This window comes from Canis lupus, chromosome 3, assembly GCF_003254725.2.
Source record: "Canis lupus dingo isolate Sandy chromosome 3, ASM325472v2, whole genome shotgun sequence".
NCBI lineage: Eukaryota > Metazoa > Chordata > Mammalia > Carnivora > Canidae > Canis > Canis lupus.
The window spans coordinates 45,031,414-45,058,386 of NC_064245.1; the positions used below are offsets into that span (position 1 = coordinate 45,031,414).

Sequence of the window (26,973 nt, forward strand, 5' to 3'; positions counted from 1 at the left end):
TAGTAAGTGCTAGAGTCAAGTAGCATCAGTCCTCCAGCTATTCTTCTCTTGCGATACTCTGTTGGGTATTCTGGGTCTTTGCCCCTTAATATAAAATTTAGAATCATTTTATTAATATTTACCAGAAAAGTTGCTGGGATTTTTATTTGGACTGTCCTGAATCTAAAGAATATGTTGGAAGGAATTGACATCTCAACCATATGATTCTTCCCATTCATGAACATGAAATATTTCTCTATTATTTCATCTGAGGCTTATAGTTTTCCTCATATAGATCTTGTACATAGTGTGTTTTATTTGTCCCTAAGTATTTAATGGTTTTTAATGTTAATATAAATAGTACTGAATTTTAAATTTCCAATTCTAATTGTTCATTGCCAGTACAGAGGAAAGCAATTGGCTTTTTAATAAATTTATTTTTAATTTGCCTATAGTATACTTTGAGGGATAAATGAGAAATGGCCATTTCTATTTGTATCACCAAAGAGTGCCAGTGAAAGATTTGACCAGACATGATTTCTCGCCCTGTTTGCCAGTGGTTGTCACTTTAGGCAGTGTACAGCTCATCAATGTATTAACACTTAATATCAAGACTCGACCATAAATTTTTGACAGCTATCATCAGACCCCATCAGGAAAATATTTGCCTCATCTAGTAAGATGCAATTTCATCTAAGGAAACATCTTTTCATACAACAAGAGATTTTTCTGGGATAAGATGAAGTCTATGGTCTCATGTTTCCTTTCTTTGTCACTATAAAATCAATGATGTCTAAACTTGTAGTCTTCAGAGATACCTGGGATTAGAGTCAATAATCTGGCAGCACATAAAGAATGCAGTCTCATCATTGGCATATTTAGCCAAAGTGAGATATATTTCTCTAATCCATGGGTGTCTGCATTAAGAAGTATGTTCATTCTTCTTACCAGTGTTCTTTCACTAGAGAGAGTAACAGAGACTCCATCAATAATAAGCTGAGGCTTCTCACTAACTGGCAACCATTTACTTTTTGGCACACATATGTCAGTGAATGTGATCTGTAAAGTTAGAGAACAGATTCCTTAAACACTTGACAATGTAAGCCCTCCTCATATATCATATGCACATCATGACGTGTTGTTTGAGGAGGAACAAAAAACACAGTAAAATACAATAAAAAATACAATCAAAATTGATATGCAATAAAAACACCTTTTTATGTATGCTTCGTGTCCACAGCATGATTCTTGGAATAAATGGTAAAATCTAGATATTTTAAAAAAGGCCATAATGAAGTTGTTTCCTGAGGTTTTATCATGAGCCTGAGCATCTTCTGTTTACTCTCACTCATTCTAATTCTCACTGATGGAATTTCCTTGCGTTTTGGAACACCAGAGATACCTCCCCAATGATAAATCAAGAATTTCTAGGGAATTGGGTAAGACTCCAAGATTTGTTTTATTTTTGTTTATTTACTTGTTTTACTGGCGAGAATGAGTATTGTGGCTCTGGTCTAATTTTATGCCTAGCCTATACCAAATGTCAGTTGTCTCTGTTCACATCAGAACATTCAATATTCAATATGTAGTTAGAATTATGCTAAGAACTTGGAGATACAAAGATGAATAAAATAATTTCTCTTGTAGAGTTCATAAGCCTAAGACTCATTCAAGGATATATATAGCTACTCAGCTCACCAATATAATTCTTCCATTCTCACCCTCCAATCTAATTTTAGGAGCAAGAAGAATAACAAAAAGGCCCTAATGTTCTCTGCAAATATTCACTTATAAGAAAAAACAAAACAAAACAAAAAAACAAAAAACAAAAAACAAAACACCCACAAAAACCCAAATCTACTTTTTCTCTGTTATCAGTGCCCATTCAACACAAGATTAAAGTGAAATTTACTAATTTGACAAATTTACAATTTTTAAAATAATTGTTCCTCAAAGTAACATGTTTTCTGTTAGATTCATTTTAAAAGTCATTGAATTTAAACCAAAAATCTTACCAATTATTTGTAAATTGCCAACAGGATAATTTTTTTTTAAACCAGGAAGAACTTTAAATTTCTTTTCATAGTTTTATAAATAGAATTAAATTTTTACACAGAGATATTCTTCCTTAATCAAAAAAATTAAACTGGTCATATATATGCTGTGACCGAATCTGTGACTGAATATGTATTTTTTTTTAAATTTATTTATTTATTTATTCATGAGAAACACAGAGAGAGGCAGAGACATAGGCAGAGGGAGAAGCAGGTTCCTTGTAGGGAGCCTGATGCAGGATTCGATCCCGGGCGGCCGGGATCACGCCCTGAACCGAAGGCAGATGCTCAACCACAGAGCCACCCAGGCATCCCTAAATGTGTATTTTTATTAAATGGTAGATATATTCACAATGGACTGAAAGGGGATTCTCCACATCCCTCAGTTTTGCTTAATGTTGATTTTGCTTAATGTTGATCCAGAGTTTAACCCAAATATCTCATGCCTGACTATGCTTCAGACACACCTCCGTATATCTAATTCAATCAAATATCCATGCCCATGCAGTCAGCTATATCCAGGATGTAATCATGCTATAAAGATATTGTTTCCAGAGACCCATCTCCATAATGAGTGAACAGAAGGAAGGAATGCGGTAAACTACATACACAACTAGAAAGACATCAGTGTCATTTCCCTATGTGGAGTGAGCAAATCTTCCAGTTATCCCAGGAGATTCTTAAGCACAATGTTTTCATGTAGTTATTAGCAGTCTCCTCTTTTACTCTTAAAGACAATGTGTTGGCTAGGACAAAGAATTATTTGATAGGCTTAGACTTTCCCGGTATGGTATGAATTAACTTTGTTAAAATCATACTTCCTTTTGGCTATAATTATTGTTTCTGGCCATAAAATGAGATTGCTAAGATTTTAGTTTATCAAGTGCATAAGGAATGCCTGGAAGCATGGGCAAGCAGGTTAAAATGTAGATGATTAGCAAAAATGTAAATCCATGTCATCCCAAAATAGCTACATGTAAATTGAGATAAGAGATAATATATCCAGTTCTTTGCAGCATTTAGAACTTATGGTCAGTTAGATAAGACACTGGGATTTTATATGGTACTTGTCATTGATTTTTTTTTAGACTTCAGGGGGCCATGTTGACTTTCTAAGATGCATTTTCAAGATTTTTTTTTTCACAGCTACTGCAAATTTTAAGGTAGCTTTCATTTGAATATGGAGAATGACCATGATATTCAGAGAAATGGGGAGTGAAGGTGAAGCTTTCCAGGGAAGGATGAGTTAATTTTAGCAATAAATAGAATTTTAGCTAACTAGAAATTTAGCTTGTTACTGTTCTTCATGTCCAGCACACTCTGATAAAACAGTGGAAGATTTAGTATTATTCATATGAAATAATCAAATTTGGTACATGTGTTAAACACAAGGAAGAGAAAAGAATCCAGATATGATGTCTTCCTAGCAGGTATTTTTTAGAAAAGTGTTTTGCCAACTTTGAAAGAGGTGTTGGCAGCTTTTTAATGGGTGCTAAAGATAGAAGTCTGAATACTCCTCTCCTGGGCTCTGAACGTTATTATCTACAAATACTTGGACTAAGATTATGAAACTCATAGAGAAAAATTTGTCTCCTTAACCATAGAACTGTGTACATTCCACTCTGGTTTCATTTCATTTCCATACTCTCTCTCCAGAGAGAACCAGATATGCAAATTGGAGCCAAAACATAAACAAAGATTCAGTCTCATGGTACAATCCTCAGAGTAATGAAAATGCTAGGAAAAAAAGAGAAGTTTATGAACTCCATGTTCAGTGGAAGCAGGCTACAAAAGAGTTTAGCTGTCCTTCTAGAAAACAAAAATTAATTTGCTCTGGCCAAATTAAAATTAATTAAAATTATGCAATGTTGCCCTTGTGTTAATTTTAACAGTGAGGTTGTTGTGATTTAAGGCTACAATTAGTTCTAGTGTTTGAAAGAGAAGCTCTGTAATCGAGACAGGACATTTTAATAATCCTGGTTATAAACATTTAATACATCATCTTTAGGGACTCACAAACACATTGTAATTAACTTTTACAACTGAAATAAATCAGATTGCATTAGCATATTGCAAAGGAAAAAATCATTTGCATGATTGAAAACAGCTTCAGAAAATTATGTATAACAGGCTTCGTGCAAACACCAGCACAACTTTTACCAGGTTTCTTGAATGAGGATTATTTTTAACAAGTACAGTTTAGGATTCCTCAGCTAATTATAGCTTTTACCATAAAAGGAAATATCCTGGTCCTCAAGAGGTAGCAAAAGTCATTCTGTGGTCAGTAGGACTATGTCTAAACTTATTGAAAACTAATTGGGGAATATATAAACAAAATTATAGTAGGTTCTGGCTCTTATCTATATCTATGCTGTGAGCAAGTAATGTGGTCAGGAGAAGATACTTTTTATTTATGTGTTACTCATGTTTCTAGTGTGAAAATCATTAGCAGGAAGAGGGGTATTGGACTTATAACTGTTCCTCTGACCAGCACCTACTCTGCTTCATAGAATGCCAACTTCTTCTTGCCTATGTGAACATTCATTGGTAAAATGGCAGTTTGCACATTCACTTTGAGAAGAATAAAATGAATTAAGTTCTTATTAAATAAAGGCTATTATTTTTGTCAAAGAGTTCTCAAGTCAAGTGGACCAGTTTGATGCGCTATTGATCCTTTGGCTCTGGTCACTCATTTGGTCTATGAGTGATCACTGGTAGCTGGGTAGTTGTCAAAAGCACAGAATTTGTAGTTATATTTCCCAGGTTTGAAACCTAGTTCGACCACTTAATTACTCTGTGACATTGGGTTCTATGTCTCAGTTTTCTCCAACGGTAAAGTGAAGATAATAAAGTAGGCATTAAAAAGTCTTCTTTTAGGAGTAAATCAGATAAGGCATGCTATTTATCTTAGGATAATGTCTGGAGCATAGTAAGCACTCATCAAATTTTAATGATTATCACTGTAAGTTTTATTTTTGTGAATTATCTATCCCTGGGTCAGTGCCTAAGAGAAGAAAAGAATCAGTTCATTGCTGTCTGGAACCTAGTGACTTTCCAGTATAGAATATACCCAGGGCTTTTCGCAAATAACACAATGTGGCTCCCACCCTTCAGTTCATTTACTAGATTAATATTGTGCCTCTATTATGTGCAAAATATTATCAGATTTACAAGAGAGGACATGTGTGAGACTTTGGCACTGAAGCCGAGGTAGACAAAGCAAAATCTGGAGTCAATCAAAGGGTCAGAAGCCTTACCAAGTTATGAAATCAGAGTGAGGGGGATAGCCAAGTTCAGATTCCAGGTGTGAGGCAAAGCAACTACAGTTCCCATCTCCCATCTCCTTGTGACAAAAGCCCCCACAAAAGAGAAGAGAAAACAGTCAATTCCCAAGTACAGCGGGACAAAAGCCAACATCAATGGATCAGTCTTTGATCCAATGTAAGGAACAGGGCGAGGCATGTGGGTAAGGATACTCTGAGTTGCATTTAGGCTCTGTTCCCAGGACAATTCTAAAAATAGTCTTTTCTCTCTGCTAGATCATGTGAGTGATTTAACGCCTAAATGAGGACGACACCATTTTGGAAGGAGTTGAATCCTGGGTAGAGATTCCTGAGAGGTAGGTTAGAGCAGGTCTTTGTGAGACCAAACGAAACAGAAATAGTTTAATTTCTCTTAGACAGAGTTTTCCAAATGACAGGTTAGTTGTTTCCCTTCAAGTTAAGAATTTCTATTCAGGTATCTATTTAATCTGGATTCTAGAAATAGGCACGGGATGAACTGGAAATACAATTCACTTGTAAAACTTCTTCTTCATTTGGGTCTCTGTTGTGAAGGAAAAAGAAGGGTTCCCTATTCTGCCCCATTTTGGGGGAAGTAACTGGACTCTTCAAATGGGAAACTTTTCATTTCTCCTGAGGCTACAGCTTATTGACTTAAAAGAGCAGTAGCTTAATTAACAGAAGAAATGAAGCTTATTGCATAATTAACTAGACATTTACCTAAAATCAATAATCTAATTGCCACACCTACAAAGGGGATAATTTTCATCCTATTGAAAACGATTTATTTATATCTATGTGTTAACAAGGTGATTGGTGGTTTGTTTAAGACACTAACCCCATCTGTAAAGTGATAATTTATTGAACAATCAATTAATCTTTTCCGTATTGCAAATGTAAACAAGCAAGGAAGACCCACACGGTGTCTGCTTTTGAAAGGTCAAATTTAGGGGACTTCTATCCTGTGTTCTTTCTCAAACACCACTAAGATGTGTGAGCAATGAATAAGATTTTATTTTAACTGTCCCTTTGGACATGTTTCTTTCATGGGGATCCCATAACATGCAAAATATTTGTAATACATGAATCACCAATCCAGGCCTGTATCCTGTCTTTACAATGGATTCCTAATCTAAATTGTGTTTCCTTTTTTAGAGATACACATCACTCTGTCCCACTGTCCCAATATACTCGGATTTTTTTAATATTCTGGGCTTTTAATCCAACAGTGTGAAGAATTGTTTCATATCTAGGAGAATGAATTATAACCTATATCTAGGAATATGGTTCAGTGTCAAAAAGCTATATAGTTTAGTATCCCAGTCTACATGTTTGTCCAAAGTTTATTTTAATCTTTCCCCTTTGCACAACCGGGTATGAGGTTTCCCAAGACTTAAGGCACTTCCTGTTTTATAATTGTTCTCAAAGTGTTTCATTTCTTAAAATATTGTCATAGCTTAGTATGAATTCTCTTGCATCTACCTTCAAACTTGGCTCATTTAAATTCTAACATTTTTACCAATTTACTCCATTCCGCTAGAAACATAATCATAATAATTATGATGGTAAACTGTGTGTAGGTAGGAGGAACAATTTAAAGTATCCACAGAAGTTTCTAAGACTTAGTTTCTGAAGGTCTTTACAAACTTCATAAGATGGTAAAATATGTGCTGAGGGGTGAACAGGGTGGTGGTCATGGAAAAGTATGGTATACCAAGCTGATTAAATGAAAAGAAACTTCTAGGCCTTAGGCCAGGGTTTTAAGTTGGGATTCTAGCACAGTGATTCTTCATCTAGGGTTCTAGAGCAGGAGATTCATGAAATCAGATGGATATAAGTTGCATCTTTATTTTCACTTGATTTCTACTGAATTGTAGCATCCCCTTTTATTATGAATGTGGAGAAAACATAGCAACAGTATGAACAATACTTACTATTTCTCACCAAGAAATGGATACAATTCTATCATGTTAAGCATGTCATAGATACTTCACAACATCATGTATGCTCAATACACCTTTGACAGGATGCTAGGTATGAGACCTGCCACTAGATCTTGTTACTTGTTAATAAAGAAGCACATACATATTTTGATATTATGAGTTTGTCTTATGAACATTTTAATGATTGTATTTTAAAATGCATTTTATATTATTCACTTAAAGTCATTTTTTTCTAAGATTCATAGGCTTCATTAGATCTCCAAACACATCTATGCGCTCATATCTTTGAAAAGACTCTTGCCTTAGAGTCTACATGGAAAAGACATAGCACAGTGCTGGCCCTTCCTGTACAGTTGCACAAGGCAGACTCATTCACAAATGACAGACTCATTCCCTTGAGTGTGGGCTCAGACTGAATCCTTTTTACCAAAGCACTATTCCAAACTATTAATGCAACTATTACCAAATGATGTTTGTTCTAAGTTTTTCATGCCTAGGAGAACCCTCTGAGGTGAAATTTTCTGCAAATAATGATTATAACAATAGCCATCATTTATTGAGTACCAGGTATTTCACATAGATATCTCACCAAGACTGGTCACAATTCCATGAGGGGGAATTTAGAATTCTCTTTCCCCATAAAGGCTAGCTTCCTGCAGATGGAACAAAATCCTAGTCTGGGGGCACCTGAGTGCCTCAGTGGTTGAGCATCTGCCTTCGGCTCAGTTCTGATCCTGGGGTCCTGGGATCAAGTCCCACATTGGGCGCCACACAGGGAGCCTGCTTCTCCCTCTGCTTATGTCTCTGCCTCTCTCTCTCTCTCTCTCTCTGCGTGTGTCTCATGAATAAATAAATAAAATATTTTTAAAAAGTAAAAGAAGATTAAGAGGAAAAACCAAAGCACTAAGTTGAGAAGGAAAGAAATGTTGTAGTCAGAGTTGTTTCACTGACTGCTACCTGCATGAAAACATCAGCCTGTCTTGAGTCCTTCTTTTTAGGCAGGGCTTTCATGCTAGGTACAGATGTACCATGGTATTGAATAAGACTCTTCCTGTCTTCAAGGGGTTCACAAGTTGGGGAGAGACCGCAACAAAAACTGTACTGAAAGTAAAATTAAAATGATATTATAGCTGATTTTTATCAAGCACTGCAATATGCCAAATACTTTCCTAAATGATTTACAGGTATTAAGTCATTTAATTCCCAAAATAACTCCACGAGCTAAGCACTACCATTATTTTCCCCACTGTACAAAAGAGGAAACTAAACCAAAGAGAGATTCAGTTAGTTGCCCAGAGACATGTAGTGATAGAGCTGGGATTTTGACCAGAGGACATGCTCTAAACCCCTGTTGTTCAGAATAAACCAAATGTTCTTAGGGCAGTGACATCAGTGATGAAAGAAGGATGGATTCTGATTGAAAACCACGGGTCACTTTCCCAAGCTGTGTGTGATATGCATTTGAACACTTATTTGACTTATTTGACTCAACAGATATTCCCTGAGTCTCTACTATGATAGTATTAGCTGCTTCTGGGTGATGCATCATCTCCTCTGTTACAGAGATTTTTAACCACTTTTCACCTGAACTGTGGAAGCAAAGAGCCGTTTGGACAGATCAAGGGGACATTTGAGTTTTATGTAAATATTAACAATTTTGTGTACATTTTCTATCAAAAAAGTGGCCATACTGACCAAAGCAAATTTTAAATAAAGAGAGTGTCACCCAGGAGGTAAAATCCCAGTGATTTGGAAGGTATTTAAATGTGTTCATGGGGCCGCCCAGGTGGCTCATCGGTTTAGCGCTGCCTTCAGCCCAGGGTGTGATCCTAGAGACCGGATGAGTCCCACGTCAGGCCCCCTGCTTTGAGCCTGCTTCTCCCTCTCCCTCTACCTCTCTCTCTCTCTGTGTCTCTCATGAAAAAATAAATAAAATCTTTAAAAGAAAAACGTGTTCATGGTGGGATTTCCTCCCGCATTCATATACACTGATTTTTACATAAAATTTTAAAACTTTCGAGATGCGTTTAGCATAAAGAGACGGAATTGCATGATTTTTTTTTCACATTTTTGCGAGTCCTACAATATGTTAAACCTGGAGGTAAGAGAACACTTAAATCTAACACAATGCTCTGTCTTTTATTTCCAATAAGAGGTTTTTTTCTTTGAGAAGTCATTACTCAACCAGAGAGGGGGGTACTTCTTATTATTTGACTTTCTTAAACTTATTTTATACTTGCATCAAACATAATTTAAAACATTCAAATAATTTTGGCCATGGAAATGCCTGCTCGAATTAAATGTCCTTCATTTTTCCATTGGTTTTCTGAAATGACCTATTTTGACAATATTGCTCTTATTATCCAATTTATGATTTTTTTCTAGTAAAAGTATACTCGACAGGATGCTTTACTCATGGTAAAAGGCTAATTTTCTTTAAGTTTTTATTTTAATTCCAGTTAGTGAACATACAGTGTTATATTAGTTTCAGGTGTGTAATATAGCATGTCAGCACTTCCATGCATCACCCGGTGCTAATCAGGACAGGTGCACTCCTTAATCCCCATCACCCATCCGCAGACTCATCTTCCTGCTGGTAACCATCAGTGTGTTCTCTATAGTTAAGAGTCTGTTTCTTGCTTTGTATCTCTCTCCCTTATTTTTTCCCTTTGCTTGTTTGTTTTGTTTCTTAGAAAAGGCTAATTTTCTTACTTGGAGTCGATTAAGCACTCTGAGGGGCTCTTTAGGAGTCTATGTTCAGGATATTTAACAGACTAAGAACTATCATGATCAATTTTAACTATTGGAATGGAGTTTACTCATGACTAAATAAAAAACCTATTTCTAGAACTGTAGTGGAACAGGAGGCCCTCCAAGTCTCAGTGTTAAGTTCACATCTGAGAAGCCAGGCATAAGCCAGGTAAGGATTGGAGCCATTGTCGGGAGATGCCAAGTCAGGCCAGAACAGCTGGAATGAGTTTAGAAAAACTGATGATTTAAAAGCAAGTGAGGAAAAGTAGAATTCATACATCAGAGGCCCAAGCATATTTGTCTACACAGGATTTTGGAATAATGGAACTTCTTTTCAAAATCCATAGACCAGCCCATGAGAATGTCCCCCTGGAAGGACCTAGAAGTCTTTGTATTAAAAATTCCCAGCATACCTACTTCCTTTCACTTTGAATTCTCCGTAACTTATCAGGACTCACCGCATCTTTGCCAGAAATAAACCCTGTAATTTTCTTTGACTCCGTGAAAGTAGATGAAAGCTGGGTTCCTGATGTCAGAGGGGCCAGGGTGGGAAGGTTCAAGGTATGGGGAAGCCTACACAGGTGGACCTTACTGCTTTTTATTATTATAAAAAAGTCCAGCTACATTGATGTTTTCTTTTAGAATAGAATTTTCACTTCACCCCTCAAACTGCCCTCGATAGTTTGTTTCTAATAGTTTGTCCATTATCAATTCTTTCTGGCCTTGAGAGAGTTGTCTTAATGTCTTTAACCCTTTCCTGGTGTTGCTTCCTCTTCTCTGTGCTTTCCTTTTATTTCATTGGACTTTAACCAGCCATACACAAACATCCCAGCTAATCTTTCCAAATTAGCACAGCACCAGCTCTGGAGGTTCTCATTAGATGTGCAGCTGAGATTTATCAGATCTCATTTGCCTAATATGGGGCCTAACTTTGGGCACCTGGCCCTTGCAGTAGGGGGTAAGAGAGAATAGGAACGGGTCTTTTGTCACTGCTATGCAGACTCGCTAATTTGCTCCGCCTAATAAAATTACAAATGAATACAGCTTTATTCACATTGCCTTTATAGGTTATAATAACCTTGGTCCCCCATAACCTCCTGCTAGCTGAATTAATCAGATCATATTAATATTTCTTCTTACTTTCTTTTAACTGGTTCTTCTCTTAATTAAAGGGGCCAAAGACGTAAACAGGGTAGGTGACTAGAAACATGGCGTCAGGTTATAAACAAGGCTCATTAAAAAGATGGATGTGCAGGCCGACTGCAAAAATTGCTTACTTCGCAAGTGTACATTTTGTAATTTCCTGACGACTAAAAGAACTAATGCCAGATCCCACCCCCTCCCTTTTGCACATGTATAAAAGATGATAATTTTTGAATGCTGGGGTGGGAATGGCAAAACCGAGGAACCTATTCATCAACTAGAATAAGGTCTTTCACATTACAGGACTCTGTGCTCCTTCCCCACAAGCCTGCAAATGTGAAATATATTCGGAAGTGGAGGGGGGGAGAAAAACAACAGGAAATGGTTTGAAAAGAAAAAAAAAAGATGAACTTTGAAGAGAGAACATTAAACGTATTACACCACAGTTAAATTTGAAAGACAAAATGAGGGTCTTCTTAAAAGATGAATAAATCTTTTGAACTTGGCCCTGGTCATGTGTGCACTGGATATGCACACACGTGTTTGCTTGCACACACAGGGCAATGAGGAGCTTCAGTTTTTTTATTCATGAGTGCAAGAATCATGAAAGTGGACAGCCTACACTATCAAGCTCGAGGAAGTTGTAACTACAAAACCCAGCAGAGCTAGAAAGAGCATGGAGTAGGAAATTTAATTCAGGTGTATTTTCCATTGTTGGAAATACTTTATATCCACTTGTACATGTGCCTACACCAGTAATGATCAATTCGGTTTAGAGAGATGGAATCGACCTGTGTATTACCTGTGTATTCTTGTAATGTACACACATTGATATTTCTGATACGGGATTTTGTCTGTACCCTCACACACATAGAGATGCTACCTCAGTTCTGGCTCATTTTCGAAACTGTTGCTCACATTCACTTGGCCAGGCAAGAAGGCACCTGCATTTTTATCCTCACAGCAATTACAAGCAAAGCCCAGGCTCCGATTTCCTGTCCTTCCATCTCCCTTCTCAATACGAGAGAAAGTCATTCTGACAGGATGATGCACAGCACGACCAGGCAAGACCTCACTCCTTCATGAATAAATTAGAGATGAAAGTTTAACTGATCCCCTTGCATTTTTATGGAGGGACCTCATCCTAATTTACCTAAATGCTTTGACTAAAAGGAAAGAAAATGTAAGAGGCTAAGGTGGAAAGGTTAAAATCTGTGTTTAAATGGAGGGTTCTTTTTTTTTTTTTTTTTTTAAACACACCACACCGCACAGATGCCTGTGACTGTTCTAATGATTCCTTACTCAAACATTTAAGGGAAAATCGAGGAAGGAAGAATTTTTCCCCCTCTGCCGATATTGCTTTTTATATGAACTGCTGCAGGTGTGACCAATGATTCTTAGTTCAAGAAATTCTTTACAGATAGATTTTTATATAGCTAGATTTTATATATATATATATATATATATATATATATATATATATATATATAGTAAACACAGGAGTGGAGACTCCCAACAATCTGTATTTAAGATATTATTTTTCTCAATGGAGCTCAAACTCTGCAGAAATGGCATTCCCCCCCCAAAAAAAAAACCACTTCTCAGATATGCTTCAGTGAGTGATCTGTTTCAATATTTTCCCCACCGATGCGCTTTTAGTACCAGACAGGCATGCCATGAGGTGGGGTATGTATGTGGTCCAAAAATGAAGTCTGCCCATGTAGGATCAGACCAGTGGGCTAATGGTTTTGGAATCCCGCCTCTGGCATTGGCTATTACCTGCTGCTTCAAAAGTCAGGATTGAATTTGCATGACCCCAGCCCTTAAGATGTCCCCTGTGGAAAAATAGGAAATTGGCAAGTAGGATCATTTCGCGGATGTGCTGAGGTTGTCATTCCTAGATATCTTTGGCTTCAGCTCTGTGTCTGGTAAGTTCACCTGCAAACGCAGATGCCACCCTTCCCATCTGCAAATTGCTCCTTTTTATAGGGAGAGGATGAGCCCTCAGCCCATTCTTAGTATTTCTTGCCTTTGGCTATTGAAAAGGTTGCTAAATACCATATCCGGATAATATTGGGGTTGAATGTGCAAACTGAAAGAGTGAGAAATCATACTTTTTAAAAAGGGTCAAAGAAGAAAATTAAATCATTTTGAGCCACTGGTTGTTTTTGTTTGTGTTTTTTTAAATGGCAGCTTTATATGTGGCTGTAAAAATGGCAAAAGAAAAAAATTAAAATGAAAAATAGAAGCAAATCTATTCATTTTGTGATGAAATAACAAACTTAAAACTTGAAATATGCTGAAGGATTTGTATGAATGCGTTTTATGTTTGAAATGACGTTTCCTGAGCATCAAATCATCGTGAAACTCATTGCACTTTGTCCTAATAAGGTAAATTTTCAAATCTAGTCTACGGCCTGTCACGTACACATTTTTATAGAAAGCCTTTTAATTGCAAGTTTTTCATAATTGTTATATCTGCTTCAAAAGGAAACAAACCTCAAGGTTAGGACAGGCTATTTGCAACCCAGTTCCATGTGATTTCATATTTTAACAACCATTTTAATTTAGTATTAACTGAAAACTCTCTGTGTGGCTGGAGATCCTTATCCTACATTGTTTTTTTGTTTTTGTTTTTGTTTTGTTTTTGCTAAAATGACTAAATCTCCTGAAATAGTCACCAAGATCCACCATTAAAAACTTTGACAACATCTTAATTAGCCTGTGGGGGCGCCCTAGACTATTTCTACCAAACAAGCAGAGCCTTTTCAAAGGGTCCCGCAGGCTAGCTGTGTGTATTTTTTGAATGTTAAAAGTCTTTTTTCTTCCCCCTTCCCTTTTGATCGTTTTTTTCTGAAGTGAATGTCTGTTTCCCTCTCACCATTTGGCATTAGAGGAGTATAATTTCATGACCCGTTTCTTCTACTTGCAACTTCCTCTAAACAAAAGGACACAATAAATAAACACAGGAGATAAGGCAGTTCCCCCCTTCCCCCCCCAATCTCTTGAGCAGCCAGAACCACTTTAGTCCTTCAGATATTGTCCTGAATTAGTCTCCACGCGGATGCAGTGAGGCTAGAGTGTCTGATAATAATAAACACCAAATGGGGTCCCAACTGTAATCCGTGTATTGATATATATTTTTTCTAGTTCTTTTGGCAAACCTATCTTGCTGACTATACTGATGAAGGTTGCAAGTAATTGTGTACGCGTTTCTGTGAAAGATAAATGACCTTCCCTCCCAAGGACACTTGGCCAGGCCTTAATCCTGAGCAGGCGGGCGCGTGTCTGTGTGTGTGCGTGCGTGTGTGTGTGCGTGTGTGTGTGTGTGTGTGTGTGAGTGAGTGCATGTGCGACTGTTTTTTGAAGGCCTGACAAGGCATCTTGATCATTTCCTCATTTTGAGGCCTACCCACAGCCTCCTCTATGGCCCCCCTCTCTGAAATGTTATTATTCTGTCGTGAGGCCTTCTTTGGCCAGGATGTTACTTCATTTCCACCTTTTGTCTCAGCCTGAATGTGAATGATGCTCTTTCAGCAATATACAGCCGCTTAAACTCCCTGCTGCTGCCTTACATAAATATACAACACCCGTCTCGCCCTATAACTCACTTTAGGCCTGGAAAAATAGTGACTTCCTTTATTGGTCAGATTCTCTCCCAATTCCCAAAAGCTGTATGTTCTCACCTCTGAGGATCCGAATCTTCAAGTTTCCATTTGTCTCAGCACTATTCCAGTGGATTGCCAATAAAAATTATTCCCATTTTTATAACCCCTGAGAACACAGGAGTGAGCTTTCCAGAGAAACCAATCCTCCCCACCCCCCACTGCCCCACCAAAAAAACAAACAAACACGACCTCTCTACAGCTTACCAAAAAGCGGTATTTTGTTTTTAGGGGAGATGGCCTTCACACTGAGCGAGTCGGGGATTCAGTAAACATGAAGCATGGTCTCTGAACACATCCATTATATTCAAGATAATCTGTATTTATTTTCTTCCTTAAGAGAACAAATTGGGAGACATGGCATATCATCCTTAAAAATAATACATGTTCGTAGGTATATTTGATATCCATATGTGGGAGAGACTATGTCTAAAAGGAATACCAAATTCACATTACATTAGTTACTTTACCTCTGTTAATAAATTCAGTTACTTCCCTGTGCCTGTGAACTGAGAGTGATTTTTAAGTCGGTGGGTTCTATTGGATTTATTTATTAAAGGAGACAGTGCAGGAAAGAAAAGTGCTTTTGAAATTAAAATTGCTCCCCCATCGAAAGGTGGTCGTGTACTGCCTAAAGGCACCCCATGTAGTTACAGATGCTCATAGGTTTGGAGTTGAGCTCAGGTTCTGCTTAAGAGCTATAGAATTTGGAATAACTTCCTACATATATCTGAGCCTCAGTTCTACATCTGTCAAATGGGGGCTAACTACCTCCTAGTCATTCTTTTTAATTAAAAAAAGAAAATATACCTTAATGAGTAAAATCCATAATGCTTTAGAAATGGGGATCTTACTTTTTTTGTGTTCTTCCATAATAAAGTTGTGGCCACTATATGCAACTTTGAAATAAAAATGTTCTGGAAGGGCAGTGGCATGAGATGGAGAAGATGAGCATCTTGGGTATATGCATTTGTGCCACGAAACCACAAGCTGAGGGAAAAGGGCAAGAATATGAAATACTAATGCATCAAGGCTATACTTTACAAAGATGTAAACTCAAGAAACAGGGAAATTTGCCAGATTAAGGTCAATGATACCCCTCTCTTTTATGACCCCGCAACTCTCCATAGGGGGAAGAAAGATGATTGCTGACATATAGCATGTGTTAGCAGAAGGGACTGCCTACAAGCTTTTTGCCAAGCACAGCCAACAGTTGTTCCTGTCTTCTGCACAACTCTGGCTTTGGGAGGGATTTTCCTTTTGTGCGCCCAGCACCACCCCAAAGCATGACTGATTATTTTGGAAAGTCACCTAGCTGCATTGAATATGTTAAACTGCCCCTAAAGAAAGCTCCCAAATTAACTCAAATTATCTGTTCAGGTTTGACGCTGGATATGTCCTAGAAATGTGCCATCTCTTCATTCCGACGCCTTCTCCTTGGATATATGGGCAGAAGGAGCTGTTTATATATTCTCTGCTACTCTCAAATCGGACCCAAAACTGTCCCTCTGAATGGGAGGTGATTGTAATCGTATAGCCTACATCATTGAAGGCAGCCCGGAGTCTTCTATTGCCTATTTCCTCAAACAGCTGTGGGTGGAACTTAACATTTTCTTAGGGTCAAATGTTCCCTTGTCAGTGGGGAAATTTTTCTGCTCTAAATGAAATGTTACAAAATACATTTCCCCCCACAAAGCTCTGGACTTGGAGCTGTTTTATTTATCTGACCGTTCTGAGGACTGTAAAACATGCTGTTTCACATTGTAACATAAGCCTTTTTTTTTTTTTAAGTGTGCCCTGAGTATTTGCAATTGTTATCAGGCCCAGATGTATCTGAGTGTCAGCATGAAGCTCTGCTAGCTGGCTCAGATATACAGAATGTAATTAGCTCAAAGCCCTCTGTGCTAAGTTTGTAGTAGAAGCAGCGCCTGAGAATAACCATTTGGTCCTCTCTCCCCTCCTTCCCCACCCTCCCCCATGGTGGCAAAGGTTAGAATCTATTGCTCATGATGCTGAAATCCTGAAAAGAGCAAAATCATGTTCTGATGGAGATTTTTTTAAAACCAGAGAGAGCCAATGGCAAAAGTTAGCTAGGGAAAAGAGGCAAGATTAATCGAAGCCAAGGCTGAAGTGTATGGGTGGAGAGAGCCTGAGAGGTTAAAGGTGGTCCTCACTGAGTTTTAAGACTGGGTGCTTGAAATCTCACATCCTATAGTTTTGTTTTTTCCTCCATTCCATTTTCCCCTTGTAGACTTTCAACTTTTAAAAATGTATCCAAGAAGGGACATTTGCATTTTCTAGGCATTGCTTGCCAACCTATGCTCCATCCTGTGGCTTGTTCTAGAAAAAGCAAATCTGGTATGATGGCCCTAGAGTGACCTGAGCTGCATTCTAGAATTTTCTTTCTTTCTTTCTTTCTTTTTTTTTTTTTTTAGATTTTGTTTATTTATTAGAGAGAGACAGGCAGAGACACAGGCAGAGGGAGAAGCAAGCTCCATGCTGGGAACAGGACATGGGACTCAATCCTGGGTCTCCAGGATCACACCCTGGGCTGAAGGCGGCGCTAAACCGCTAAGCCACCCGGGCTGCCCCTGAGCTGCATTCTAAAGAAAACTGATCTGTATATTAGTTCCTGAAAAAAGAAAAAAAAAAAAAAAAAAGAGCAAAACCAAACAAAAATAGGTGGGTCATTTACCCGATGCAGTACACATTGGTGAAGGCAACGTGATTCCTTCCTGACCCTTGGAGGAAATCAGTTTATGCCCTGAAGCATGAAATTTGATTGTAATTATTTTAGCTTGCTCGGCTACATATGTTATTGATGATCTTTCCTAAAAATCACCAGCCTTTTAGAAATCCTGCCACAGTACTTGACTCAATGACCTGTAAGGTATACATAATAGAAAATAAACCATGCAGGGTTTCTCTATTGATTGTTCCATAGAAACTCTCTCTTCCTAAAGAGCCAAGCACCAGTGTTATTACAATGGCTGTGTGGAAAACAAGATCATATTTACAATTGCCTATGTATTTATAAAAGGTGCAAAGTCCACATGAGTTAACCAACTGCCTAGAAATCTTATGTATCTTAGAAAATCTAAAGTTCAATAGACATTTTGCCATTATCTTATAAAAAAGCTGTGTTATAGGGTTTTAAAAAAATTTGGGGGGGGGATGTTAGGGTTTTTTCCTGCAAATAGAGTGAAGTGACAACCTGAGACAACTGTCCAGATGACAGAGGTCTCTGAGCATGCTGTTGAGAATACATATTGACATGAAGATCCCATGCAGTCATTTATATTTATTAAAGTTTTTAAATAGCTTTCCAATTCTTCACTTTGCCTTCCTGCTCAACAAGTGAGTAAAAAGACGCTAGATAGGTAAATAAATAATCAATAAATTAATCAGATCAGCCAGGTAATATAAGATTATAACTTCCTGAATTCCAAATTGGAGGCTTGTGGCATTTATGGGTTGGGTTGCAGACCTTCTTTCCTTTCCCAGATGCTTTTCTCATCTTAAGAAAATCAAAGACTTTTCCTGGAAAGCAGAGAAAGTTCTTTTTCATGATACAGGAAATACATGCCAGTATCAATACACTTTCTGTTATTTTGCTCTTTGGAGAAGGCTGCCATCCAGTCTGAGCAAGAAAACTTAATTGAAGCAGAATTAAATCTTGACTACATCTTGAATCTCCATCCAAATGCCCTGCTAGACCAAGTTTTACCCAGAATTTTGAATGGCTTCAGGTACATGTCCCTCCCTCATGTCTTTAATTCTTTATGCTCTGCTTCCAAATAATTAATGCAAACCTACTATGTGCTTTGTGTTTGATCACAACCCTATGATCAGAAATGACCATGGAGTCCCGTGGAACTTCGACCTTACCAAGTAAGAGGAATATTACAGAAATGAATAATACAATTAATTCTTGATTAGCCCTGCAATAAGTATGAAGAGGGAACAATGAATAGTGTGAAAGCCCAGAGAAACAGGACCTCAGATGGTGGCTGGGAGGGAGGAAGGGAAGGGTTCCCTGAGGAAGGATGCTGAAATGAGACTTGAAGCTCCAATAGGAACTAAATAGTCAGGCAGGAGGTGAAACACATTTCACATGAAGAAACATCTCTCTTTCTCAGTGGAATGCACTTGACTGCTTGGAGGTCTGAACTCTTCATTTAGAGCAAAAGTTGATGTCAGCACATTCAGGACGAGGTATGTATAAGAAACCTGTTCCGTGAGTTGCCACAGGGACAGTTCTAATCTCAGGGCATCTCTGAGACTCTTTTAAACTCCACTCTGATTTTTCTTCAGACTTTGCTCCCATGGCCCCTGATTTGGCTCTAGTGAGGCATCAAAAAGCCTCTTGTGCAAAGGCAGTGGTACCCTGAAGTGAAATTCAAACCACCCTAATTTCAGGGAGAAAGAGGTTAAGACATAAAGAGCAGAAGAAAGACTTTACAAGACATCAGAATATTCGAGAAGAGGACAAAAGAGAAATGGCAGATAATGAAAGAAAGAGGAAATCTCATCTTCTCTAAAGATGATTCCTATATTGTTTATAAGATAAAGAGGCACCCAGATGCTTCTAGGAGCACCAGCAGGTAAATAACAGAGAGGAAATGGGAGAAAAAGCACGTCTTTATATGTGAAGATGCTCTACTTTTTTCCCTCCCTCATCGTCCCCACCTGGTTAGATTTTGCAGGCTCTCTCACACCTCCTTTTATGAGATAATTTCCCCCTGAAGCCTTAGTTCTGCAAAGTCAACATGGCTTATGAAAATCAAGTTGTAGTCTGTATATTTAATACATCATCTCTAAGGATAATCATTCTGGAATCTGAACTTGTTTCTGTTATCTAGCTCCGCTTGACAATGATTTATGAACCAGAAAACAAGACAGCTTCATTTTCATAAAGCAAACGGAACCTTCTGGACCAGGAGGAGCTGTGAAACTCGTTTTGACTAGTAAACTGAAACAAACATGACATAAAAGTCAATACAATCGCACCACTGGGCTCTCATTTTACAGAGTAACTTTTTCCCCCAATCCAGCAGGATGACAGTTGAAATGTTGCATTATCCAATAGCAATTTTTATCTTACTAATTACCAGCCTGGTGTGATCAGGAAGGGCGCTGAGAAATGGAAATAAGCACATGACAATCATCTCCTAGAAATGTCAGTCTCACTCAGAGAGTGAGAGTGAAAAAAAAAACTGCTTTAAAGGAAGTATTTTACAGTTTCTATTAAAAACCCTTTGATGTCTTTAACTTAAAGGGATGGTGATATTATGTGCCTGATGAGGACATAACTTACCAATAGTAAATGTTACTCATAATGAGAATTTCAAAATAATTTAATGATGCACGTGAACTACACTAAACATTTGAAGATGGTCTTTTGCCTATATACATACATAACATATGCATAATTATAGTAATAAACTCTTTGCTTATTCACACGGGAGGGAGGGTCATTTATTAGAGTAGTTGAGAGAACAAAGCATCAGAGTTCATACCTGAGGGTAACCACTTATTTGGGGCAAGTCTTTACATTCACTGGGTATCATTTTTCTCCTCTGTTAGAAGGAGATAATTAATAACAGTATGAACCTTACAGAGTTGTTGAGAGAGGATAAAATGACTCATTTTGCTTTGTGTGCCTTCTTTCATTGTTCTTGTTGGGCTGTTCAGCAAGCATTATGGAGTATCTGCCACCTTCTCCCAGTCTCTTTTGGAAAATAAAACAAAGGTAAAAAACTATTCAAATGGTATCCACTAGTTTGAAATGCAAGAATATGATTTATCAATATCTTCTAAAACTAGGCAACAATGGTGACTTTAAAGTTACATCATGAACACATCTGGGGAAAATGAGATGATGGTGCCTTAAGTGCCTGATTTAGTCTTTGAAAATTGTCTTAAAAGGAGACAGGAACATAAAACAATGGGCATTTTAATGGACTGCATTTGGCTAACTTCGATGTCTGAATAATTGATTTGAAATCATAATCTTCATACATACTGCTAACTATCAAGGGTATATAAAAAGTATTAGATAGAACATATAAGATCTCATAGAGTTCTCATGTATATTAAATAATCTCTGTCTAGCTTTGATTTAAGTCTGATATACTACAGAAAAACATTTCTTTGTGAAGTAAAATGCACAATTTAGAGGGGTTCCTACTTTTGCCTACATCAGAGACTACTCTGTGGTTGCGTCAGAGGTATTTTTAAAAGTGTAAAGTGATAGAAAGGAACAGAGATGTGTCTTTGGAGTCATCTCCACCTTTTATCTATCGTTACTTTTTTATCTATTGTGTTTTTTTTTATTTTGAAAGATATATTCAAAACATGGATACATTATACATGTTCATTTTATTTAAAAGAAAAAACCTTACACCTACCTTCTAAGGTAACCAGTGCATTAATCTCTTGACCCCTCCCATCGCATTCCCATTCCTTAACCCACCTGCTCATCATACCACTCTCCAGAATTCTGGGTTAATAATTCTCTCCTTTTTTTTTAGGATTATTTTTCACTTTCATATGGATTTCTAATCAGTATGAGATTTAGATTTGCTTTTGAAAATTTTTATGGAAATGGAATCATCTGTGTGTATCTTTCATCATCTCGTGCTTTTGTTTAACATTAAGTTTTTGTGATTCACTGTTGGCTATACAGGTTTCCCAGCCTATAGTTTCCATTGTATAAACATGCCATCAATTTTTTTTCTTCTATTGTTGGTGGACATTCAGATTATTTCCAATTTTAGACTATGTTGAACAATGTTGAGCACATTTCTAAGAATTCCTGCAGGTGTACATCCAGAAGCCAGATTACTATGTTGGAAGGTACATACATTGCCAAGTAACCTGATCATGTCAAACTATTGTCCAAGATGATCACATCGATTTATTCTCCATTCAGCAGTGGACAGAACTCCCATTGCCCTACATCCTCACTAAGTCAAAATAACGAAAATATTCATTGAAACACAATTCAATTTTGGGACAAATCATCAAGGTGATATTTTGATTTTACCCTTAGTTGTTTCAGGATCTCATAAATATAGTAACATTGAACTGACATGTTCTTAGCTAATTAACTCAACATTGGTGTTTTCCGTAAAGCACTAAAAACTGGGTGGCTCAGTGGTTGAGCATCTGCCTTGGGCTCAGGTCATGATCCTGGGGTCTGGGATCGAGTCCTGCATCAGGCTCCTTCCAGGGAGCCTGCTTCTCCCTTTGTTTGTGTCTCTGCCTCTCTCTCTCTCTCTTTCTCTGTCTCTCATGAATAAATCAATAAAATCTTAAAAAAAAAAAAAAAAAAAAAACAGAGTCAAGATGACCATCCAGGATTGTGTCCAAAACTATCTGACCAGTTGAAATGCTATACAGACTCTGGAATCTCAAAGTTGAAGGTGAGGAGATAAATTATACCATGAGATAAGGACTGATAAGGACACCACTTTTTCTCCATGTATGCCTTATTTGGATATAGAGGGGGAGGAGGAATCCAACAACTCTTGCTCAGGTGGCATGTCAAAGAAGAGTTATATTTTGCTTAGGGAAGACCAGCCAGGTGCTTCTAAATTTCCTTTTAGCTCTACATATTACAATATTGTCTTTGGAGCCAATGCAACAGTGTGGAAAAATTACATGGCTGTTTAGATACATGAATGTCCATAAATCCTCAGTCAATGATTTTGACTAATTACTCTGGCATTTTACACAGAAAGACTTCATCAAAAAATATTTTCTCAATGGGATCAAATGTTGGAAACTTGGTAAATTTACAGGCTTAAATAAGTCTAATTCTTAATGATTTCTAGCAATAAATAGACTAAATGATTTTATAACTAATGATGTGACTGATGAGGAACCGTTGCCTATCGACAGGTATTAAAAATGTATTTATGTTAACTAGATTATGTGAATGGTAGCGTTTTCAGAAGACAGTTTCTCTGTACATCAAATTAATGGTTTTCCTTCAGATGAAGAGACATAAAGTACTCAAAAAAGGTTAGGTTAGGTTCTCATGTGATGACCAGATCCCACTGAAAAATACACGATTTAATCATTTCCTTTCTAAGAAAAATCAGCCGTAGTTACTATATAATTAATCCATCAGAAGCAATTATTGTATTGACTATAAAATAGACAAAAATATGAGTTTGACCCTGCCCTGTCTCCTTGTTCAGGTGGGAAGAGAGATGGTCTAAAGTATGAATCATCATTTTCTCACCTAAATTAGGCAAATGCAGTGGGGATACAGAATTTAGGAGGGCATTGTTAAGCAAACTGAAACAAAGCTACGAAATCAACAAAATTTAACCTGACAGTTGCACTTTGTGAACTGCATCTTGAAATATTTGCACAACCAAGAAATAGAAAGACCATGTGTGGAGATGGAGATAAAGATATACATTCTTCTTATGTTATTTTCAAAATACAATCCATCCAAATAATTCAAATAATTTGCCAATAGACAGTGTGGATTGCCTAGTGGTGTCTATTTGTCATTATATAGTGCTATTGCCTTGAGTGGATCTGTATAGTCTGCTTTAATGTGGAAGCACATATGCAAGTTAATGAAGAAAAGCATGAAATGAATTAATCTCAGATTGAGAGATGCCATAACTCCTCTTAGGGCAGCTCCTGATGTGTTTGTTGCTTGCAAGTAACCTGTTTTGATGGCTATTGACAACTGGGAACAGAAATCCCAATGCAAGATGGAGGAAATTATTAATGCATTTACTCACTCCTCCAACCAACGTTTATTGACTATCTCCTATATACTAGACCCCATTCTAGGTGCAGTGATTTTGACTAAAAAGAAAACACTCCCTAGACCCTTTGATTTCTCACTGAGTTAGTGGTGGTGGTGGGAGTTAGCACATATATCCAATAACTAGTTGAATACACATCTGGGGCAATGTATAGCCAATAACATAATATTGATAGTGTCTACGTGTGGCTCATATTTTGTTCTGATTCTAGTACCAAAATGAACATTATTTTTTTTACTTTAATCTTCTTTTAAGTCACAAACGAGGGGATCCCTGGCTCAGCGGTTTAGCGCCTGCCTTTGGCCCAGAGCATAATCCTGGAGTCCCGCGTCGGACTCCCGGCATGGAGCCTGCTTCTCCCTCCTCCTGTGTCTCTGCCTCTCTCTCTCTCTCTCTTTCTCTCTATCATAAATAAATAAATAAATAAATAAATAAATAAATAAATAAATCTTTAAGTCGCAAACGATTTGAATTTTACAGAATATGGTAAAATTCCCTTGATGTTGTGTGTGTGTGTGTGTGTGTGTGTGTCTCCTCATTTTTGGTAGAGATATAATGCTATTGCTGACAATAATTTAATGTTTTTTTAAGATTTTATTTATTTATTCACAAGAGACAGCGAGAGAGAGAGGCAGAGACATAGGCAGAGGGAAAAGTGGGCTGCCTCTGAAGAGCCCGATGCGGGACTTGCTCCCAGGACCCTGAGATCATGACCTGAACCAAAGGCAGCTGCTCAACCACTGAGTCAGCCAGGTGCCCCACTAACTAAAAGTTTTTGATCCAGGTCACATAACGTCAAGAATATGAAGATATATGTTCCTACGAAGATATATGTTCTGTTTAAAAAGGACACATAAGCGGAGTTTATAATTCTATTATACTTACAAAGCAACACCTGTTTATTTTTGAAATTTAAAACATGTATAAAACTCTCACATTGTTGGGTCTCTGGGTTTACACCAGCATCGCAGATCAACATTCGTAAGCCTATGTGCTTATCACTTAAAGGGGGAAAAACCCTCACAGGATTTCTGTACTTTGAAATAAATGTTGGCCCTTTTGAAATGCACCATGAACCACAGGATGTATTGTCATTTATGACAGCTCACAAAAAAAAAAAAAAAAAAGAAAGAAAGAAAGAAAAGAAAGAAAGAAAGAAAGAAAGAAAGAAAGAAAGAAAGAAAGAAAGAAAGAAAGAAAGAAAGAAAGAAAGAAAGAAAGAAAGAAAAGAAAGGATATGTGTCCGGGCAGGAAAAATTTCAAAGGCATCCGACGTAGGCCTTGCCTACCTGGAACGTGCTTCCAGAATTTCACTTCTGGCCAGTGATGCCCTTCGCTGCACATGGACTCCACAGACGTCTGGGCCAGAAGAGCCAAAGGGAAGGAACTCCTCCCGGCGAACCGCACAACTGAAGTGAGCGGGCAACAAGATTAGCCCCAGAAAGCCATTCATTATGTGTTTTCAATATCCTCTAAAAGGGTTGCCCACCCCTAACTACATATTTATACATATTTACTTGATAATCAATAAAGGAAAATGGCTGCATTATTTTGATTAAAATATCAACTCAGCGTGTGACTATAAAATCACGTTGAAGAAACCAGAAAAGCAGGAGAGAGGAGTTCATGGTCCCCTCCAGCCTATGATATATGATATTTTCAGGCCGTGAGGAGAGCAGACACATTAAGAAAATAGTGCTAATGATATTAAAGTACTTTACAAGGCTTGTTACTAAGAGCTGACAAACCTGTCAAGTGTATAATGTAGGAGGCTATCGTAACGTTCTCAGAAAACCATACCTCTACCCCATTTCACTGCAATCTCCTAATAATGGAGCTGCTATAAATTCTAGCCAGCAATGGGACAGAGCCATGGCTTCTCACCCCAATGTGAGGACATGATAAATATAAAAGAAAATGGCTGTCACTCTTGGCGCCTCCACCTTATTACAAAGTCTTAATCTTACTGGCCTCAGCACCTTTTATCACCGCCTTGTTATGAGCTGATGGCTTTTTTATTTGCTGGGAGATGGAGGATGTGTCATTTGATGTCCTTTTATGTAGCCACTGCTCTGTCCTCTCATGAAACACACACACACACACACACACACACACATTTTATATGTTTATTACAGTAACCGATTAAATGCGAGACTCATGCTGTTGGCTCAGGTACCATGTGTGCCTGGGATTTCACGGAGTCTGGATTTAAATACATCATTAGAAGTATTTCTGTGAATGGGACCCAAATAGGAAATTAATTTCTCTCCGCACTGGAGATACATAGAGCGTTTGCAGTATCCGTGACTGTTTATTCTCGCTATTATTGGTACCGGGGATTGGTCATTCTCGGCTCCAAGGTCAGCCGGAAATCCTAGCTCTCGCCTTAAACATCCAGCTCTGAGGAAGGAGGCCCTTGTAAACACCGTGGAGCTCAGACTGGCTCAGGTTCAATCAGCTTGATCCTTAAGAGGAGATAAATTGCAATTATCTAAATATTAGTCTAAAAATCTCACAGCTCACTTCCCATCTTCTTCATTTATGGCAAATGAAGAGTCTGAACTTCGCCTGAAACACTGACCCTGCCAGAACCTTTATCCACCGGAACTGCTGCAAAGTGCTGGCATCAGGTACTTAACAGAACCTGACATTGATGGGCTGGTTTCAAGCTGTGGCTGGAGACTCCATCACTAGATCTTATCTTCAATTTGTGTCCATAAAACGCGATGGCCCTGAGTGTCTACGCACAGAGAGCTTTATCCTGTCTGTTGTGCCTGCCAGCTGAAAATCAGACTCCCGTGTTGGGAAATTGCCAATTTCATGCAGGGGTGGGACTTGCTTGGTGTCTGTCTGCGTTGGAGCGGGTGCTCAGCATATGTTTCTCTTCACCCAAGGCTTCTGCATTCCAGAGTCAAAGGCCAAGGGTCCCCCGGAGATTTATTTCTCTATATCTTGTAGGAAATGGCCAAGTTGGTTGTTCCAGTCACTGAGCCTATGTATCTCCCATCTCAGAGGCAGCGTCTGCTGGAAGCTGGCAAAACTGGTTTACAAATAAAAATGCAGTTCCATGGCCAAGGCCTCTGTTCACTATGTTCCATCAAATAACCAATTTGACTAAGTTTTTGACAGTAATGGATTTTTCGTTTTGCTAAAGAGACATAACTGATAGCTGGTACCTTGAGCATTGTAGAGGTGAAATTCACATTCTCTCCTTATTTATTGCGTCATGAGAAATTGATTTCACGGGAGCCCATTTTGTTCTGGTATCTAGTGTGGGGCCATGAGAAGAGATGGAAAATACTTTATGTTTTTTTCTTCAAAAAGGAAAGTGTTGGAGTACTTCTGTTTCCTGGATGCATTTG

The 26,973-nt window shown here is 37.9% G+C and overlaps 1 long non-coding RNA gene across 2 annotated transcripts in view; it reads right to left on the reverse strand.

The window, feature by feature from the left end:
* Nucleotides 1-26,973, reverse strand: part of LOC112653469 (uncharacterized) — a 123,631-nt gene that overhangs the window by 66,853 nt on the left and 29,805 nt on the right. For both annotated transcript variants that reach the window (XR_007409844.1, XR_004814541.2), the window contains exon 2: nucleotides 24,901-25,020. This is a non-coding gene — a long non-coding RNA (uncharacterized LOC112653469). The remainder of the gene's footprint in view (nucleotides 1-24,900; nucleotides 25,021-26,973) is intronic.